General features: G+C 40.8%; 1 long non-coding RNA gene across 4 annotated transcripts in view; it reads left to right on the top strand.

The window, feature by feature from the left end:
- Positions 1–14,735: 14,735 nt before the first annotated feature.
- The window catches only part of LOC132402491 (uncharacterized), a 39,048-nt gene continuing 31,959 nt past the window's right edge, over positions 14,736–21,824 (top strand). Inside the window, exons 1-2 of one of the 4 annotated variants that reach the window (XR_009514925.1) lie at positions 14,736–15,021; positions 16,371–16,476. This is a non-coding gene — a long non-coding RNA (uncharacterized LOC132402491). Of the gene's footprint in view, positions 15,022–15,254; positions 15,297–15,496; positions 15,556–16,370; positions 16,477–21,824 lie in introns of those variants that run through there. The other 3 variants (XR_009514922.1, XR_009514923.1, XR_009514924.1) reach the window with 3 other exon arrangements.

The raw sequence follows: 21,824 nt of genomic DNA, 5'->3' as shown, positions 1-21,824 counted from the left end.
CTTAAGTTACATCATTTCAGTGTTACAGTTTTTCTCTTATTGTAACCAATCACACACCAGAAAGAATAGGATGATTTGGCAGATGACTGAAGAATTGGTGCAGAGGAACAGACACAAAATGCTGGAGGAACTCAGTAGGCCAGGCAGCATCTATGGAAAAGAGTATAGTTGACATTCTGGGCCAAGACCCTTTCGCAGGACTGGAGAAAAATAGCTGAGGAGAAGATTTAAAAGGTAGGGGGAGGGGAGAGAGAAACACAAGGTGATAGGTGCAGCCTGAAGGGGGAAGTGGAGAGCTGGGAAGTAAATTGGTGAAAGAGACAGAAGGCCATGGAAGAAAGAAAAGGGGAGAGGAGTCCCAGAGGGAGGTGATGGGCGGGCAAGGAGACAAGGTGAGAGAGGGAAAAGGGGATGGGATGTGGTGAAGAAGAGGTGGGTGGGAGAATTACTAGAAGATTGAGAAATCAATGTTCATGCCATCAGGTTGGAAGCTACCCAAATGGAATATAAGGTGTTGATCCTCCAGCCTAAATGTGGCCTTATCATGACAGTGGAGGAGGCCATGGATAGACATATCAGAATGGGAATGGGAAGTGAAATTAAAATGTATGTCCACCAGGAGATCCCGCTTTTTCAGGTGGATGGACCTAGGTGCTCAGTGAAGCAGTTTCCCAATCTATGTTTGGCTTCACAGATATACAGAAGGCCACACTGGGAACACTGGACACAGTATATGACCCCCAACAGACTCACAGGTGAAGTGTCGCCTCACCTGAAAGGACTGTTTAAGACCCTGAATGGAAGTGAGGGAGGAGGTGCAGGAGCAGGTGTAGCACTTGTTTCATTTGCAAGGATATGTGAAGGAAGGAGATAGGGAGATCAGTGGGGAGAGACAAATGGACAAGGGATTCGCATAGGGAGTGATCCCTGCAGAAAGCAGAAAGTTGGGGGGGGGGAGGGTAAGATATGCTTAGTGGTGGGTTCCTGTTGGAGATGGCAAAGTTTCGGAGAATTTTGTGCTGGATGCGGAGGCTGGTAGGGTGGTAGGTGAGGACAAGAGGAGCCTATCCCTGCTAGAGTGGTGGAAGGATGTGTATCTCTGCTGCGGGGTCTACACACTTGCACAGGCTGGCTGCAGAACAAGTTTAGCAATCGTGCTCATAAGCATGCACATTCCAATTAATTAGTGTTTCATTGTGGTGTATTTAGCTCCCTTCCTCTCCTTCCAGTCTTGTCAAGACTTGGGCAAAAGCACACCAATGTTTACACTCCCTGCTTACCTTTTTCTTGTCCAAGATTGTCCACAATCTGGGCCGATGCTGTAAAGGAGCAATATTCATTTAGTATTTAGTTATTGCTTCCAACTGCAGTGTTGGCATTAACTTACAATTTACAGCCCAGTTGGGCTAGAGTTTATTCCTTGTCTTTTACTTCAAATTCTGTAACAGTTCACATTAAAGTCAGTGAACTGTTGACCTGGTTCAGTGTTTTTCTCTCTCCTCATTAGGGTCATATCCACACAACTTGACAGCAAGTCGTATTCACAAAAATGGACCCAGTAGTGAGAGAACTGCTGACCTTGGCCTTGACATTCATTGGCCATAATGGAGAGAAGTTATTGGCAGTCCAGTCAGTGTTGGGAGAAGTGACTGAACCAATATGACAGATATCTCAGTCTGATAAGCCCAGTCTCAGCTAGAGGAGTGGATACCATCCCACACAGTGGCAGTTCAACATCTCACTTCATACAACCAGAATCAGGTGGCAGTGATCTCTGCTCTCACAGTCACTGTCCAGAAGTTTACTGCTGTTAGCCAGCATCAGGGGATAGCCATTACCATTCTCACAAATGCAATTCAGCAAGCTTTGGCCACTTGAGTTCCACTCCCAGCACCTCCCAGATCCTCCTCTCCTACTGCCCAATCAAACTAGGTCATTAGTGCCGCAACTCCCGACTCCCACATCCCTACCAGAACCGAGTGTTCCACCACCAGGTCAATTTTCGAGTGATACCGATGGCTGCAGGAGTTTCATTACCCGGTGTGAGCTGACTTTCCAATCCCAGCCTGGTCAGCTTGGTGATGATGCACAAAGACTGGTGTACATGGTGAACCACCTAGACCGACTCCCCCTCAGCCTGCTCAATTTGTTAATGCCCAGACAACTTCTGTTTAAACAACTTTACGTTCAACATCTCTGTTTAATACACCTTTTTATTTCACAATTCTCTTTATTCCTTAGTGGCTTCACTAAGTGCCTTTAACTGCACAAGAGCTGGTGCTCCCTTCTTTGTGAGACAGTCAGCTTGTTGTTCCTTTGACGTTGACCATTGCACGTGTGAATTTTCTGTTTTTGGATAAGTTCTTTGATGCAGCTTATCTCTAAATGAAGCCGCTTTTCTGTAACTGACTTGAGGATCTGATGACGTCAACCAAAGAGTAGTTGTCTGTTCACAAGTTACGTGTAGTCTATTCTTCTTTGGGTCACCATTGGAAAAGCTCAGAATAGAGTGTGGCCAGAAAAAACAGCATTGCAAGGGTTTCCCCTGCCAGCATACTCTTCAAGTGCTTTTTGATTGCCAATAGAGAGGTGTTAATCTTTGCTTCTATTCCCATTCTCACCAGGAGTACATCCTGTATGTCCAGCGGGTTCTCAGACAGCTCCTAGAGAATAACCTTTATGCCATGCCAGAGAGGTGCAAGTTTCTCAAAGAGCAGGTGCTGTTTTAGGGATATATACTAATCCCTTCCAGTATTTAAAGTTCAGGCAGTCACAGAGTGGCCCAAGCCACCTATGATCAAACAAGTGCAGCACTTCATGGGATTTGCAAACGTTTATCACAGCTTCATCAGAGTCTTCAGTTCTTTCATGATCCCATGAATGCACTCACCAAAACAACCTCTGCAGGATTCCACTGGACAAACAAAGCAGACCAAGCATTCTTGGAACTGAAACGATGATTCACCACTGCCCCCGCTCCAGCACCCAGACCCGTCCCGGCCATTCATTGTTGAGCTGCATGCATCAGATATGTCGGCTTTGGAGCTGTACTCTCCCAGCGCTCTTCAGCAGATAGCCAGATGCACTACTGTGCCTTTCTTTCCTGCCACTTGACTCCAACCGAGAATAACTATGACATCGGAAACTGAGAACTTCTGTCAAGGAGGCCCTGGATGAATGACAACACAGGCTGGAGGGGGAAGAGCACCCTTTTTTAGGATGGACAGATCACAAGAGGCTCCCCTATATTTGCGAAACTAAGAGACTTAACTCCTGTCAAGCCTGTTGGGCTCTCTTCTTCACCTGGTTTAATTTCATCCTCACCAACCATGCCAACAGTAAGAATATCACGGCCAATGCTCCCTGCCAGAAGTTTGACGTGTCTGAGGGCAACGTCAGTCCGGAGCCAATCCTACCTTGCTTGTGCATTGCAGCTCTGGTAATTTGGAGAATAGAGGCAGAGGTGAGGACTACCCAGCAGTCGGATCCAGGTCCAGGTTGGGAACCTCACCGTGTTGTACCCTAAAGTGTTGGAATTGGGTTGCTCCTCAAAAGGCAATTTTGGTGGCCATCTATGTCCCAAGACATCCATGCCTTCTTCTTTGCCTGTCCCACTCAGTTATGCTGAAACAAGACATCTTGTTACTGTCCAGTATGTCTGTTATATCTGCTGCCTGTGCCTCATTGCCCCTGGTCTCACCTCTTGGTGGATTTCATCACTGTTCTGCCCTCTTCTAATGGAAACATTACCATTCTGGTCATTGTGGATTTATTCTCTAAGACTGCCCACTTCATTGTTCTCCCATCAGCTCATGAGTGCCACCCCCATGGTTTAGCATTTATTCATGTTGTATGGCTCCCATCAGGATATTGTGTCTGATTGAGGATCACAGTTCGCATCCCGTTTCTGGATGGCCCTCTGTTCTCTTTTGGGAGCCACAGCTGGCCTCTCATCTGGTTTCCATTCCCATTTTAAGGGCCTGATGGAGAGTGAATCAGGAGCTGGAGACAACTCTGCACTGCCTTGCCTATTGCAAACCCACATCCTGGACCCTTCAATTGCTTTGGACAGAGTTCACCTCCTCCAGACATCTGCCATTGGCATTTCCTCCCTTGAATGCCAGAAGAAATTCCAGCCGCTGCTCTTTCTTCACCAGGAGATTGATGTGGGAGTTCCTGCTGTTGAACAAGTGGTCCAACGCTACAAATACACATGGAGATGGTCCAGGGCTTCTTTGCTGTGCTCTCAGAAACAACATGCTAGGCAGTCTCATCAGCTCCAACAACAGGAAAGGCCTCTCAAGCCAGAGAAGAAGCTTAGCTAACACGTAGAGATCTTCCACTGACAGTCAAGAGCCACAGGATGGCCGCACACTACACGGGGCCATTTGTAGTGGAGAAGGCTATCAATAAAGTTTCGTTTGGATTGCCATCATCAGTGAAGATCCACCTGGTGTTCCGTATTACCCAGCCGGTTACTGCCTCCCCTGGCTCCTCCCCCCTCCCTGTGTGGTACACGGTTCCCTGATCTACACCGAGTGTGCCTTGTGGCATCTCACTGAGTGTGTGGCAAGGCCCAGCACCTCGTCGCTTGGGAGGAGTATGGTCCCGAGGAATGTTCTTGAGATCTGGCTGATGATATCCTGGATAAATCGCTCATCTGAGACTTCTAACAGGCAAAGGTCAGTGGTACATGTCTCTATCTCTCTCTCGACGGTTGAGCCTGAGACCCTTCACCAGAGCCCGATCTATTCCTTTGCACAGATGCTGCCTGACCAGCTGAGTTGCTCCAGCATTTTGTGTGTTACTTTGGATTTCCAGCATTTGCAGAATCTTTTGTGTTTATGATCTACTGCAATATAGATATCAATATGTGAAACTGGCCATGATCAAACTTCTTCACTTACTCGTTCATCCTAGAACCTATATGAAGCCACTCTGTGTTTAACACTATTTCCCATTCAGTGACTGAAGAAGCATGGCGAGTGCATCCACTACATCACAAGAGACACTTTCAGAAAGTGAGGTCAAATGTCAGTAGCATCAGCTTGTGGAGTCAATCCTTTATATATAATAAACAAGCAGGAATTAAATTTTGCTGCTGTTTGGATGGAGCCTTACCCTTCAAATATGTTCAGCATTATAAATGATTATGAAAGGTAGTTAACAAAATATTAATTCTACCTTCCTGACAGCAAGGAATCTGCATTGTTCAGAATATCAGCATTTTTATCTTTTCTTAATCTGTTTTTTAATTACATCGTCTACAAAATTTAATTTTGATCTAATGTACACAATTACTATTCAGACATTTTAAAAATTGTAGAAATGTGCATTTAAACCACATTCTTACATTCAGAATACATCCATCTTCTGTACTCTCAGAAGAATAAAACGACATTGTGAAGAAATGCATATTACAGGATACAAATCTATCATGTTTAACATCTATAAATGCAGATCTTTAATTAAGTTTCATTATAGAAAATTGTATTTGCTTTGTGTGAGACATTAGTACTCCTCTGATATAACAATAGGCACAGTATGTGGGAAGGTGAAGAAAATGTCAGCCGCCAGCTACTTTTCATGAGCTTCATTGCAAGCATATTTCACAAGATTTCAGATTGATTTTACTGACAACATTTATTTTTAAAGGGCAATTTTATTTTTATGAATACTTACAGGCAACATGAAAACAACATCAACAATTTCCCCCAGCAAGAGCACATGCTAAGTAAATAGAAAATCTTTTACATAAAACAGAAAATTGTCAAATATGCATAAAGATGTGTTCTAGTAGGAGTAAAAAATACCACTTTTTCTTTTATCTCTCAGAATCAAATTTAAGGAAATGTAAATCAAAATGTTGTATAAAATGTGGTGAATAGTTTGATTTATTGAACTGAACGTGGAAAATACAGAGATGATTTTCCACAGTAAATCACATGGTAATTAGAATATTTAAATAAGTTCATACCAATTAGTGTAGTGTCAAATAATCTTTGATATGTGGATTGATACTGTATCCACCCAACTCTAATTATGAAGGGCAGTATTTTATATGTTTTAGGCTTTGTTAAATAATAAAGCTGAATGCTAACTTCCTGGCCATTTTGAAATGTGCACACATATTATGGATTTGTTAAATTTAATATTTGATTGATTATGCAAGTTAAAACAAAAGTGGAAAATGGAATTTACCAATCAGTTTACAAAAGTACTTGAATGGTAGAAACAGGTGAATATATCATCTGGTGACTGCCAGTAGAAACTTGATTATTCCTAACAACAGCACAAAACAAAGCCTAACACAGTTAACCCATATATATTCATGTTGGTGGAGATAGAAAGCAATCAGTTCCAGGCACTCCGCTACATGTGTGGTTGTGGAAGAGCTGCAAAGAAGATTCACAGGGCAGGTTGCTGGAGAGGAGTGGCTGGTGAGGAGTGAGTGGTGTTGAGGTTGGTTGGAGCATCAGGGGTAGAGGTTGGAGCAGTGAAACAATGTTCCGTGCTTTATTGGCCAGATCTGAAGTACCTCAGTGGAGGTCAAGATCCATGTCCTATAGGTGTCAGGCCTGCTCCTACTGACACCTCCCAACCTGCACACGCATGCACCACCCAGTCTCCACCCAACTAATAGGATTCACCTACCACTCATCACCTGCAGCCTATCTTTACCCCTGTTCTCATCCACATACTGGTTCCTCATCCAACCAGCTGCCCTCAACCAGTCACTCCTAGCTTTCACTCTCCCTGTTACCTTGTTGCCCGGTATGCTTAGCTTCTGTTCTCTCTTGTTTTGTGGCCCCTTACGGCTTGTTATTTGGTGGTCTATTATTAAAGTATCATTCACTGCTAAATTGTCTCCACTGCTCTGCTTTTGTGTCAAGCCTTTTCTTCATTTCCTGACAAGAAGGAAGTGAGTGCAGTGATCATTTCCCACAGTAAATTGATGTGCTCCATTAAAGAGCACAGGGAAAATAAATTACCTTCCACAAGACCATAAGATATAGGAGCAGAATTAGACCATTTGTCACATCAAGTCTGTTCTACCATTTCATCGTGGCTAATCCAAATTTCTTCTCAGCCCCACTCTCCTGCCTTCTCCCCATATCTCTTCATGCTCTGACAAATTAAGAATCTCTGCCTTAGATATACATAAAGACTTGACCTCCACAGCTGCCCAAGGCAAAGAATTCCACAGATACATCACTCACTGGCTAAAGAAATTTCTCCTCTACTCTGTTCTAAAAGGATGACCCTCTTTTCTGAGGCTGTTTCCTTTAGTCTTAGACTTTCTCACCATCGCAAGCATCCTCTCTACATCCACTCTGTTGAGGTCTTTCAATATTCAATAGATTTCAGTGAGGTTACCCCTAATTCTTCTGAATTCCAGTGAACACGGCCCCAGAGCCATCAAATGCTCTTCATGTGATAAGCCATTCAATCCTGGAATCATTTTTATGTGAACCTCCTTTGAACCCTCTCCAGTTTCAGCACATCCTTTCTAAAATAAGAAGTCCAAATCTGCTCAGTATTCTCCAAGTGAGGTTCAGCAGTGCTTTATGATGTCTCAACATTATATCCTTGCTTTTATACTCTAGTCCTCTTGAAATGAATGCTATAATCGAATTTGCCTTACTCAGCACAGACACAACCAGAAAATTAATCTTTAGGGAATTCTGCATAAGGACTGCAAGTCCCTTTGTGCCTTAAGTTTTATCTTGCATTTTCACTCCATTTAGAAAATAGTCAATCTTTTCATTTCTTCAACCAAAGTGCATGACCATACACTTCCCAACACTATATTCCATCTGTCATTTCTTTGCCCATTCTCCTAATCTGTCCAAGTCCTTCTGTAGCCTCTCTAATTCCTCAGAACTACTCGCCCCTCCATCTATCTTCATATCATTTGCAGAATTTGCAACAAAGCCATTAATTCCATCAACCAAATCATTGAGATACTTTAAAAGTATGGGTCCCAACACAGACCCCTGTGGAACACCAGGAGTCAATGGCAGCCAACCAGAAAAGGCTCTCTTTATTCCCACTCTTTGTCTCCTGCCAATCAGCCAGTGCTTTATCCAGGCTAGAATCTTTCCTGTAATACCATGGGCTTGTATTTTGTTAAGCAGTGTCATGTGTGGCACCTTGTTGAAGGACTTCTGAAAATCCAAGTCTTTGTCTATCCTGCTTGTTATTTCTTCAAATAATTCCAACAGACTTGTCAGGCAAGATTTCCCGTTGAGGGAACCATGCTAACAACGGCCTATTTTACCATGTGCCTCCAAGTATCCTGAATAATCGACTCCAACATATACCCAGTCACTGAGGTGTAACAAACTAGCCTATAGGTTCCTCTCTTCTGCCTTTCTTCCTTCTTGAAGAGTGGAGTGACATTTGCAATTATTTCAATCTTCTGGAACCATTCCAGAAAATAGTGGTTCTTGGAAGATCATTACTATTGGCTCCACAATCTTCTCAGCCACCTCTTTCAGAATCCTGGGGATTACACCATCCGGTCCAGGTGACATCTAACTTCAGACTTTTCAGTTTCCCAAGAACCTTCTCTCTCATAATGGTACCTTTACACACTTCATGCCTCTCCAGCATTGTTTTCCAGTGGTCCAATATCCATTCTCATCTCTTTTATACACCATATGTACCTGAAGAAACTTTTGGTATCCTCTTTAATATTATTTGCTAGTTTACTTCTGTATTCAATTTTTACCTTTTTAAACTTCTGTTGGATTTTAAAAGCTTCCCAATCCTCTAATTTTCTACTATGTTTTGTTTTATTATATGCCCTCTCTCTGGATTTTATGGTGGCTTTAACTTCTGTTGTTAGCCTTGGTTGTGCACCTTACCTTTAGAATACTTCTTCCTCTTTGGGATGTATCTATCTTCTGCCTTCGGAATTAAGACCAAAAGACATAAGAACATTCAGCCCATTGAGTCTGCACCACCATTCCATCATGGCTGACCTGGATCCTACTCAACCCCGTACAGTGCCTTATCACAATATCCTTTGATGCCCTGACCGATCAGGAAGCGAACAACTTTCACCTTAAATATCTGCACGGACTTGGCCTCCACTGCAGTCTGTGGCAGAGTGTTCCGCAGATCACTACTCTGGCTAAAAAAAAAATTCTCCTTATCTCCATTCTAAAAGGTTGCCCCTCAGTTTTGATCTGTGACCTCTAGTTCTGGATACCCCAACGTTGCAAACATCCTCTCCATCCTATCTAGTCCTTTCAACATTCGGTAGGTTTCAATGAGATCTCCTCGCATTCTTCTAAATTCCAGTGTGTACAGGCCCAAAGCTGCCAAACCCTCCTCATATCTTAACCTCTTAATTCCTGCAATTATCCTTGTGAACCTCCTCTGGACTCTCTCCAATGACAACACATCCTTTTTGAAATATGGGGACAATACTCCAAGTGTCTTATAAATGCTCAGCATTATCTCCTTGCTTTTATACTCTATTCCCCTTGAAATAAATACCAACATTGTGTTCGCCTTCTTTACTACAGACTCAACCTGTAAATTAACCTTCTGGGAGTCTTGCTTGAGGACTACTAAATCCCTCTGCACCTTTGATGTTTGAATCTTCTCCCCATTTAGATAAAAGTCTGCACTATTGTTCCTTTTACCAAAATGCAGAATATAACATTTTCCAACATTGTATACTATCTACCACTTTTTTGTCCATCCTTCCAATTTGTATAAGTCCTGCTGCAATCGTATTGCTTCCTCAGCAGTACCTACCCCTCCACCTATCTTTGTATCACCTGTAAACTTTGCCACAAAGCCATCAATTCCATAATCTAAATCATTGACAACATATATATTCATTGACAATAAAGATGTACTTAACACTTTATTTTTTCTTCTTCTTATTGATATATTGCTTAGCTTTGTTAATCAGTTATTTGCTAATTTAATTCCTTATTGTACATAATGACATTGACTTAATGTATCTTTTTTGTTAATCTTCAATAATAATTAATATAAAAGATTTTAAAATGAATCTAAATCATTGACAATGTGAAAAGTAGCAGTGCTGATATTAACCCCTGAGTAACACCACTAGCCACTCACTAGCAGCCGACCAGAAAAGGCCCCTTTTATTCCCACTCACTGCTTCCAGTCTGTCAGCCATTCTGTTGTCCATGCCAATATGTTTCCTGTAACGCCATAGGTTTTTACCTTGTTAACCAGCCTCATATGTGGCACCTTATCAAACACCTTCTGAAAATCCAAGTGAATGACATCCACTGCCTCTTCCTTGAAGAACTCTAACAGATTTATCAGGAAAGATTTCTCTTTACAGAAACCATGCTGACGTTGACTTATTTTATCATTAAGTCTCCAAGCTCGAAGTACCTCAATGCCTTATCCTTAATAATACGCTCCAACACTTTCCCAACCACTGAGGTTAGACTAACTGGCCTATAATTTCCTTTCCTTTACCTTCTTCCTTTCTTAAAAAGTGGAGTGATGTTTACAATCTTTCATTCTTTCGGGACCATGCCAGAATCAGTTGATTCTTGAAAGCGCATGAGCAATGCATCCAGTTCCAAACATTGCTGCTCTCCCATCATCCCTGCTAGTGTTCTTTTCCAGCCAATTCTGGCAACTCCTCTCTTGTGCCTCTGCAATTCCCTTTATCACTGTAATACTAATACATGTGACTTTACTTTCTCCTTTTCAAATTTTAGGGTGAATTTGATCATATTAAGATCACTAAGGGTTATTTAACCTTAAGCTCTCCATTCAATTCTGGTTCATTGAACAACACCCAATTCAGAATAGCTGATCCCCTAGTGGGCTCAAACATGAGCTGCTTTACAACTCCATCTCATAAGCATTCTAGAAATTTCCCCTCATGGAACCTAGCACCAACCTGATTTTCCCAATCTACCTGCATACTGGAATCCCCTAGGACTATCATAACACTGCCCTTTTGGCATGCATTTTCTATCTCCTGTTGTAATTTGTAGACCACATTCTTAACACTGTTGGGGTCTGTATAAAACTCCCATTAGGGTCTTTTTAGCCTTACAGTTCCTTGTCTCAATCCACAATAATTCACCATCTTCTGACCCTATTTCTAATTATTTGATTTCATATTTTACCTACAGAGCAATACCGCTTCCTCTGCCTTCCTGCCTGTCCTTTTGATAAAATGCGTAACCTTGGATATTAAGCTCCTACTTATAATCTGCTTTCAGCCATGATTCAGTGATGCCTACAACATCATACATGCCAATCTGTAACTGTGCTACAAGATTATCTACCTTATTCCATATACTGCAAACATAACGCCTTCAGCCCTGTATTCACGGTTTTCAATTTTGTCCGCCTTTTACGTTACAACTCATTCTGTTGAGTGCAATTTTGTGCTATCAACAACCTCTCCTCATGACACATTGCATCTTATAATGCACTTCCCAGGCACTTTGAACTCTACTTAACTCATGCAACTGCAGCACCCACACTTCTGGAACCTCAGCTCACACAGAAAATGATCTGTTATACTTTGATAGATATTTCTCCAGAAAGTATTGTGACGTGGTATTGTTACGTTTCTCACTGCCTGTATCCTGATCATCGGTTTACAGAGCTGAATGCACACAGCTCATGAACACAGTCAAAAGGATCAACCTTTGACAACATCATCATTCCTCTCCCATTGTCTCTCCTCGTATAATTGCCTGGAAGAGACATTTGCCATAACAAATTGGAGGAGGTCCACAGCACCTCTCCAGTGTGGTAATGCGATTGCTCCTTCCTATCAGCATTGGGGTCAGCATGCAGCTGAGGATATATTAGCCATAGAAGGCCTGTAACTTCTTGCTTCCCTCATAACAATGATTGTCCTTTCAATATGTATTTATGTGTCTGTTTGGCTCTCCTAAAAGTACCATCACAAGGTTCTTCTTTTGTCCATCATTATAGTCTCAGACAGAACACCTCACCCAATCCAGCAGCACCAAATGATGGAGATGAAAGAAAATATCAGGTGGTTTCCACTGACCAATAGTTGAAAGGCTATGCTAGAAGAAGAAAGGGTATGGGGAGACACTTGTCTCTCATAGCTGTCGATAGGCTGGGCAGAGGAATAGCCATGGAGAAATCGGAAATCAGAGCTCATTCTTATCCTGTTGCAAGGTTTTATACAGAGCCAGAAGCTGCTTCTCAGGGTATGAACATCACCAATATCTAGTCCTGCTCCAACCACACATAGCCATGAAATTTTACCAACAACTCTACTGTATTTCCACAACAAGCTAAAGAAATTTGATGTCCCTGTAGATGGTTACCTATTTTTATCAATACCCCATAGAAAGCATCCAATCTGAATGCATCACAGTCTGGTATGGCATCTTCTCTGCAAGAAACTGTAGAGTTGTGGCCACCACTCAGCACTCGTGAAACCAGCCTTCCCTCCATGGATTCTTCCTATACTTCTTGCTTCCTCAGTACAGCAGCCAGCATAGTCAAAGACTGACCCACCTGAGACACTCTCTGTTCTCTTGTCTTCCATCAGGCAGAAGACACAAAGGCCTAAAAGGATGTACCACCAGGCTGAAGGACAGCTTCTACTACTGCTTCAAGACTATTGAATAGTTCCATAGTAAAATAAAATAAACTCCTGACCTCATAATCTACCTCGTTATGATGTTTCACCTTATTGTTTTCCTCCAGTGCAGCTTTTTGATCACTTTTACACTTTTTATCCATTATTGTTTTTACCTTATTCTAGCTCAATGCTGTGTAAGGACTTGATCTGTATGAACAGCATGCAAGAGATATGTTTCATTGTATCAGGTGATAATAATAAACCAATTCCAAATCATTTTATTTTGGCTGCATAGCAAAAGATTCACTCACTCAAGTTCATGCATGAGCCAAGCAGAGAAATATTTATTGATGAGTCTCTTACCTACAAGAAGGAGAAGGACCCAGTCTTCTTATAATGCAGTCCATACATTAATTTTTGTTGTTCAAAGAGTGGAATTTTATATGCATTTAGAGATGTTAAAATGAATTCACCAATGCTAAGATGTTTAATTACTATTTCTTGACCAACCCATGATGAGAATGCTCATAGTCAATCACTTCTAACAAGACCTTCCCTAAATGATTATCATCTTTTTTTCCAGACTCTTGCCTTTGATTAAAGTCCAGTAACCACATGCCACATGTGCCCTTTGTTCAGATGAGGCCTTGGTGGTGGGATCAGCGGCAGGAAGATTATCTTCAATTTCTGTGAGCTTCCAGAGTCATTCTGTGTCTTCGAATTCATATCACCAAGCCTGCTGGTTCAGCTGCAGAAAGCAAATCTGACAAAACACATCAAGGCAGAAGTATCTGTATTAAAATGATTTATAATATCATAAACAAGTTAAAATGGCTGCTACCCCTTTGCTGCACTGCTCCATCTCACTTTCCTGGAGCCTTGTCATTGCTTCATGGAGGCCACTGACTCCTGCAAGGCTTATGGAGATTGGTCCTGCGGAGAATCTCCTTTGATGCTGTCTGCTGAATTGCTCCTCCTCTGTGATATGACCTGCCTGTTCCTCCTTCATTTTCTGCTGGAGAGCTTCCCAGTAAGCCAAAGGTGGTGAAAACACCAGAATCATATCTTGAGAAATGGGTGCTGAGTTGCACAAAGAGAAATCAGAAGCCAAGAAAGGAGGTGGAAATCTTATACTGTCAAAATTCAAACTGCACTTATTTAAAGACATATAAGTAATCCAAACTCTTGACTGGATATTTGATCACAGTAAATTTGTACATTCAGTGTGGATAGTTTTTGTGATTTACATATTGATTCTCAAAGAGAAGCATGAAGGTTTCTATGCCACTTCTGTCCAATTGTCTTAACTTATCAGACCTCCCTAACCCTGCAGTGCACACCAGGCTGCGAAGTGCAGCACCAATCAGCCTCCAGAGCCTTTAGTGACCAAGAAGATAGGAAGTCCCGGCCTTGTGCAGTGGAGTAGCCTGTGCGTGAATGACACAGCTGGAACTTTGCACGTAGAAGATCACAGATCACCCTTACCAGCTCAGTTGGACATCTGAACACAGCCAAGTGGCACATAAGATTAACATTGCATTGAAACATACAGTAAGCAACACTACCAAAAGCTAGATTTGGCAGTGCAGCTGAGCTGCAAGGCCAAGCAGTACAAGTAACAAATAGACAGCTCATTGAAATGTTTTCTTTAGGGTAAAATCACTTTATCAGTCAAAAGATTATATTTGTCTTGGTGGCAACTCAGGACTGGGGCAGCACAAGGGCAAGAAAATACTGAGGCAGGTCAATGCAGAAAATGGTATATTTTATCGGAAAGGAGACCTATGTAATAAACTACAGGCAGAAAAGAGTTTCGAGGAGCTCATTGCAAAAGCAATTAACCTCTGTAGTAATGCAGGGGAGTGACAGGTCTGTCAAGTACAGGTGGCCACAGGCCTTTTGAGAACAACTGACCTTTGGAGGAATGTGTTTAATAATTAAGCATTGACTCAATGATTGAATCAAAAGGTTTTTTGATTTTATTGCATACTGAACATTGTCAAAGGCTTCCAAAGTTCATGAGCATCAAATCATGCATATTTTAGCTTCAGATTGGTAAAGACATGATAGCTGAATTGCTATACTTTGGTAGAACTATTGTACATTATTTCTGCAATGTGTGTAAGAGTGTGTTACTTACCAAAATCAGAGAGAGTACATGGATATCACTCTCTGCTTCCTGCAGGCTACATATTGATCAATACATATTTCTCGATAAGGTATAGGCATGTGAGTGATTCTGAGAATTCTGCCTTGCTTTCTGGACCTGTACGCAAGCTCCTGTTCTGGCAGCAGTAGGCAAAGAGCACTAAGTGTGAGGTGTCAGTGGGCCTCAGTAACAGCAGTGTGACCTTGCAACAGCCTCCTCAGTCACCAGGCAATCTCCAGGCTGTTCTGTTCTGCAGCAGACTGCAGTAGTATGTGCCAAGTGGGTGAGTAACTCTTTAAATCGCACAGCTGCAGTGAGTGGATCACTTGGAAAACATGTTATGCTGTGAGTAATTAATGTTTTTTTAAATCAGGAAAATGTGACCCAATTTCAGTCGGCAAAGCTCCAAAAAAGCATTGAAGGATAGCTCTCATTGTTCACTGTGTGTTGGCACAAATCACACATTAACCCCATTTTTTTTTACTGTTCACTCACAGAACATACACATTGAACCCATGTAGGGTTTACAAACACAGTGCTACCAAATCTGATTTCCAGGTAACTAGCCTGCCCTTTCCTACGAGACTGATAGAACTCTTGTGTACTTCTAGCATTTACTGTTTCATTTCAAATTTCCAATATGGGTTTTTTCCATTTTTCTTGTAAATGTGTTATGTAGTAGCTCACTTCTCCACATGGGTCCACTCCTAACACATGCTGCAGTTGACAAAAGCCCAAAGGGACAAAATCAGAAATCAAGAAGGCTGTGGAATCATTGCTGCAGATGGATGTTCATTTTCTCAGTCGGATTCAAACAGTAATTAAGATTTGGATAGAAATTTATATTGGGATTCTTTCCTAATTTGATAATGCAAATTGCAGACTGTCTGTTGCAATATTCATTCCATTTGTGCTCCCCAGGCTAATTTCTACTTAAACATCTAGTTAATGTTTCCCTTTGCCTTTAGTTGGAAGTCTAAGTAACAGGAGTGGAAGTAATTGTTGTGTGTGAATATTACCCATTATTGTTAGTCTTTGTATTTAGTACCTGTGTGCAGAGGATAGCGACATGAAAGCAGGCACTGAAAATGCTTATGAAAGCATTTACCTCTCCTCATTGCTTGCATTTCTCAGGGAGGTGGCTACTGGATAAATATGCAATTGTTACCTGAAGTTATATTTTTCATGTTGCTTTCAAATCTTCACTAAGAATTTAAGAAGCAGATGCAATAATGAATCCAAGTATTGTAAACCCCGTGGTTGTACTTCCTGCCGCAGAGGTGCAAATGGAAAGCTATTTTAATATTAACAGCTTCACAATAAATCAGGTTTTGCCACTTCTGGATTATCTTACTAAAACAGAAATGGTTCTCCTACAACGTTCAAATAATTGGTGTGATTCCATGTTTCCATGTGTCCATTGAAGTGATGCTCTCACAAAGGCTGTCAGCAGGAGGATAAAGACTATAGGAAATTAAATTCCTTGCACATCATCTTCTAGCAACATCATACAGCAACAATGTTATCCAAAAGATAAAGTGTTTTATGAATCTTTTTAATACAACAATCATTTACCTTGCTTGATGTTACCAAGTTTCCTGTGCATTTCTTTAATGCTTTTTTTCCCCCCAGGTAGAGAGTTGACAACAAGGTCTCATCTTTCATTGAAGGCTGGTAACTCTTAGCAACTTGCTGACTTGAAAAGCAGTTGTTGGCATACCAACACCCACAGAAGAGGGTGAGTAGAAGCATTTGATATCTGTTTAATTGCAGTACAAAAATGCAAGATTACGCCAAGATCACATGTAGTTTTTAATGCTGGGTTGAGAATGTACAATAGTATTATATCAGTGTGAGAAAAACAAATTATAAATGGAAATTTAATATTTAATAAATGACAAATACTTGCACCATTAATTCTTAGCTGCCAGATTTCCTTCTTCAGCATAATCTGTCTGGTGTATTTATTTTCCTTGAATTAAACAATTGGTATGTGATGAACATCAAATAAAAATAATATATTCCCAACCTGCAAAAGTTATATATACTTTGTTCAGCTTGCACCCAGAGTCTTCCATGTGCCTCCAGTTCCCCCAGATGCTCTCATCTTTAAAAAGGCTGTTAAAGTATATAATAGGTTCCCAACATCTGTTGCGCTTCCCTTTTTTTGTCACAAACGTGAGTGACATGAACACTAAATTATCCACCGTCAGAGAGCTTAGGTGGCAAAGGGGTGGCCGGCCTTGCATATGGGGTCACCAGCAATACCTTTAGGGGAAGCAGTACCATTTGAAATCTGCTGATCTGATTTTTTGATGAAGGAAAGTCTTCTAGGTATCCATTAAAACTAATTCTTTTCCAGTCAAATCAGTAGTGCCCAGCAGTGAAATAAGAATCAAATTTGGGGTTCATTAAGTTTACTTTAAATCATCTTCAATTGGCCTAATAATACAGACAATCTTAGTTATCAAAGTAATTAAACTGAGTGACTGACATAAACATGAAGGTTTTTAATAAGCTTTATTTTTTATGAAATGATGTATAACTACAGTAAAACTATGGTACATGGAGCTTAGAAAAAAAGAGGGCTATGGGTTAACCCTAGGTAATTTCTAAGGTGAGAAACATATTCGGCACAGCTTTGTGGGCTGAAGGGCCAGTATTGTGCTGTAGGTTTTCTATGTTTTTATGTTTCTACAACCAATATTGTGCTAATAAACTAATCAGACCCATAACTGATACAAGAATTATATTCCGCTTTAAATCTATCATTTTGTTGTGTTGAATTTACATCAAGTCTGCATTATTGAAAATAAACTTTCAACATAACTAATAGTGGCAGAATGGATGCTGCCTAACCTGCTGAGTTCCTCCAGCATTTTGTATGTGTTACTCCAGATTTACAGCATCTGCAGAAACTCTTGTGTTCTCATCTCTTTAATCTTTTTTTTTAATTAAGTAAGATTCTATTGAACTCCTTATTGGATTTATTAATGACAATTTACTTTTTGAGGACTTGTAGTATGGAAATTATCCAGAACTTGTGACATTATCTCTGCATCTGTCCTATGAACTTCATTCATCATTTGAAAGATCTATATCAATTCACTCCAAAATTTTTATCCTAACCGCTTTGATCTTTTTCTAGTATAATCATTTTGACATGCATGTATCTAAATATATTTTATAATATGGAGACAAAATTTGTGTATAGTATTTTTATGCGTGGCCTAGTTGTGTTTTTACATGCTTAATATAATTACTCCCCAACAATTGTCAACTTGATGTCATCTGTATTTATTATATTATTCTTTAGCATTAACCACATGTTTGAAACGGTACTTATTGAAACAGTCAAAGTAATTATTAAAAAGTATGACCATCAGCTCGAGAACCAATCTCTCTGAATAATACTGTTCACCACTTGCTTGTTGAGATACCTGCTTTGTTACCTAATGCTTGTTTTCTGCTTTGTAAGTAGTTCACTTCACATTTTGATACTTATCTGCTGCCTGCAAATTTGACACCTTCTCAAAAGCCTTTTGAAAATGCGACTGTAATTCCTTATTCATTCTTTAAATTTGCAATCAACCAAACACGTTTCAAACTTGAAGACAAAGCTGTCTATTCAGTTTTATGATCCTGTTTAATATTAATTTTATTTGTAAGGGTTTTTTACATTTAATTCTAATTTGCTTATAATTTCTGATAAAGTAAATTAGGGGATAGTGACATAGCAATTGTTAGAAAACAGTTATTATTTAATATTTCTGGAACCTATATGATTAAAATAGACAAGTATTACATATATATTCTGTGGTTATACATTTGACTGGATATTATTTTCTGTATCAAAATAAATTGTGATTAAATGAACTACTGGTAAAAACAATTATTCTTTTCAACCTTGCTTTTAACAACAGCAGTCAGGTTTCTCTCATCCATATGGTTTCTCTGAATAAGACATGGAATTACATATAACTACTGAGAAGATAAGCCTAAAAGCAACTTGTTAAGTCCCTGCAAGGGAGATCTTATGAATGAAAAGCAAATGCTACCCCTTTCAATACAAAGGTAGTGCAAGACAAAACTATTAGTGGAGCATGTTACATCCTTAAGAAAACAGATTATCAAGTCATTTAATTGATTTGTGAGTATGAGTGTTCAGTGTGCCCGAATTTAATGTGCCATGGTTCCTGAGGGGACGATGGAGTGTGTGCAGCGGGAGAGTGATTTCAAAAGAAGCAAGCAAGAGCAGTTGGAGACATTGGTTTGTGCATAACTAGACTCTTGGCAAGAGCCAATAAAAAGAAGTTAGGTTTAAATGGAGCAACCATGGTATGAATGGGACAGTGTTAGAGTGAGGAGTTCAGGCTTTGGCTCATAGAGGCTTTGATGAGGAGAAGCAGAGGCTCTAGGGCAAGTTTTTTTGTTCAATTTTTCTTTCTTCTTTTTATTGCACAATTAGAGCAGTGGGGATGCCAGGCAGGATAGTGGAATGCTCCTCTTACAGAATGTGGGAAGGCAGGGAGACCTCCAGTATCCCTGACGACTATATCTGCAAGAAGTGCCTCCAGCTGCAGCTTTTTTCAGACCATGTTAAGGAATTGGAGCTGGAACTGGATGAACTCCGGAATATTCAGGAGGCTGAGGGGTTGATTGACAGGACACACAGTGAGGTAGTTACAGCCAAGGTATGGACACAGATAACTGAATAGCTGTCAGGAGGGGGAAAGGGGATAGGCAGTCTGTTCAGACTACCTTTATGGCTATTTCCCTCTATAACAGATAATCCACTTTGGGTGCTGTTGGGGATGATGACCTAGTATAGGAAAGTAACAGTAGTCAGGTTTTTGGTACCGAATCTAGAGCTGTGGCTCAGAATGAAAGGGGGGGAGAAGAGGTGAGCTGTAATGAGTTGGGATTCGATGGTTAGGGAATACACAGGAGGTTCCATGGATGAGAATGGGATTTCCCAATGGGATGTTACCTCCCAGTTAGGGATACCTTGAATTGAGTCCACAGCATTCTTAAGTGGGAGGGTAAGTAGCCAGAGGTTGTGGTCGAGGTTGATACCAATGACCTAGGTAGGCTGATGAGGTACTGCAAGGTGAGTTCAGGTAGTTAGGTGCTAAGATAAAGGACATGACCACCAGGGGTGTGATCTCAGGGTTGCTATATGTGCCATTAAATTTTTGGATCATTTGCTTCTTTTCCAGGGAAGGAGGAACCTGTACAGAGCAACAGTTTGCACCTGAACTGGAGGGGGTTTTAACTAGAGTTGCAGGGGATGGGAACTAGAGTTCTAGAACATAGTGGAGTAGCTGCGGGGAAAATGTTTGCTCAGCCCACATACAAAGTCAGGGATCAAAAAGTTGCGCATGGTGCGACAAACATTCTGAATTGTGTGTATTTCAATGCAAGGAGTATTGTAGGAAGGGCTTAGGCCTTGTAGATGAGCTCAGCCCATGGACCCACATGTAGAATTATGACAGTGTTGTCATTGTTAGTGAGAGCTGGTTGCAGGAGGGGTAGGACTAGCAGCTCAATGTTCTCTGCTTCCACTGTTCTAGATGTGACAGAGTTGGAGGGGTTAAAGTGGGAGGGGGTGTTACGGCACAGGGAAGATGTCATGGCAGTGCTTAGGCAGGACATGCTGGAGACTGAGAGTGTGGAAGTGGTGGATGCAGGTTTGTTTTCAACATCTCAGAGAAATATGCATAGGTACATGGATTATAGGGTATGGAGGGCTATGATTCAGTTGTGAAGATCAAAGAGACTTAGCAAATTAATAGTTCAGCATGAACCAGATGGGCTAAAGGGTCTGTTTCTATGGTATAGTGTCCTATGACTGTAAGTTAATCTGCACTTTTTTTTTTACCTGGAAACAACTATTCTGAAGAACTTTGGATTAGCTTGGAAATAGAAACATAGAAAATCTACAGCACAATACAGGCCCTTCAGCCCGCAAAGCTGTGCCAAACATGTTCTTATGTTAGAAATTACCCAGGGTTACCCATAGCCTTCTATTTTTCTGAGCTCTATGTACCTGTCCAGGAGTCTCTTAAAAGACCCTATTCTATCCGCCTCCACCACTGTCGCCGGCAGCCCATTCCACACACTCACCACATCTCTGTACCTACTTCCAAGCACATTAAAACTGTGCCCTCTCGTGCTAGCCATTTCATCCCTGGGAAAAAGCCTCTGACTATCCACATGATCAATGCCTCTCATCATCTATATCTATACATATCTCTCTTTTCCATTACAGATTCATTCTGAGCCCTCTATTGGTGGGGTGTTATTGGCTGCAGATTTTCAGTGAATTTGCAGCTTATCAGATAAAACATTTTATTATTGGTGAATTTCTTTCTGGCAACTCTTTTGGAAGCAAATAGTAATGTTGATCTTATTCTCGGGCACAATCCAAGCATCAGTTTTATCAGCAGGTGATAGCTTTGCTCTCACATTCAAACACTAAAGACATCAGAGGCAGCTGCATGAGAAATACACAATGGGTGATAACAACTGAATGAGGAATTACATATAATATTAAAGATAGTTTCTTAAATTAAAAAGAAATCTTAAGTGGAGTAATAAACAGAGCTAATATTTCAGAAGTTATGGTTAAATCAAGCTGTGTATCATTTTCTCTTTCTTTCTGCCTTGGGAAAATGAGTGAACTGTTGGATAGAATCCATTATGGGTTTATAATTCTTCCCTCTAGGTTTTCTAGTGTGTGCTATTATTTAAAACCAAACTGCAAAAGAGCAAATAGTGCCCCATTTAATATCCCTGTGATCAAATACCACCTGAACATGTACTGAATGGAAGGATTTTTCTTAATGTGCCTAATAGGATTAATTTAAAGTTGCAGCAGCTACCACACTTTGTTATAATTGGAATCCTGCCACTTGTTGAAAGCTTTCTGACCTGTTGATTCCATTTCAAACTAGAAAGTGATGTCCTTTGTTAACAATGTGGCTGAAACATGATCAGCTCCGGCTCATTTGATTGATGCCATCTGTGGTGGTTGGGAAAGATTCAATGGCACAACAGCCTGATGCTGTGGCAACTTCCACAATA

This window comes from Hypanus sabinus, chromosome 12, assembly GCF_030144855.1.
Source record: "Hypanus sabinus isolate sHypSab1 chromosome 12, sHypSab1.hap1, whole genome shotgun sequence".
In the NCBI taxonomy this organism is placed as follows: Eukaryota; Metazoa; Chordata; class Chondrichthyes; order Myliobatiformes; family Dasyatidae; genus Hypanus; species Hypanus sabinus.
Note: the sequence above shows the minus strand (reverse complement) of the source record. Positions and strands in the feature narration are given on the sequence as shown.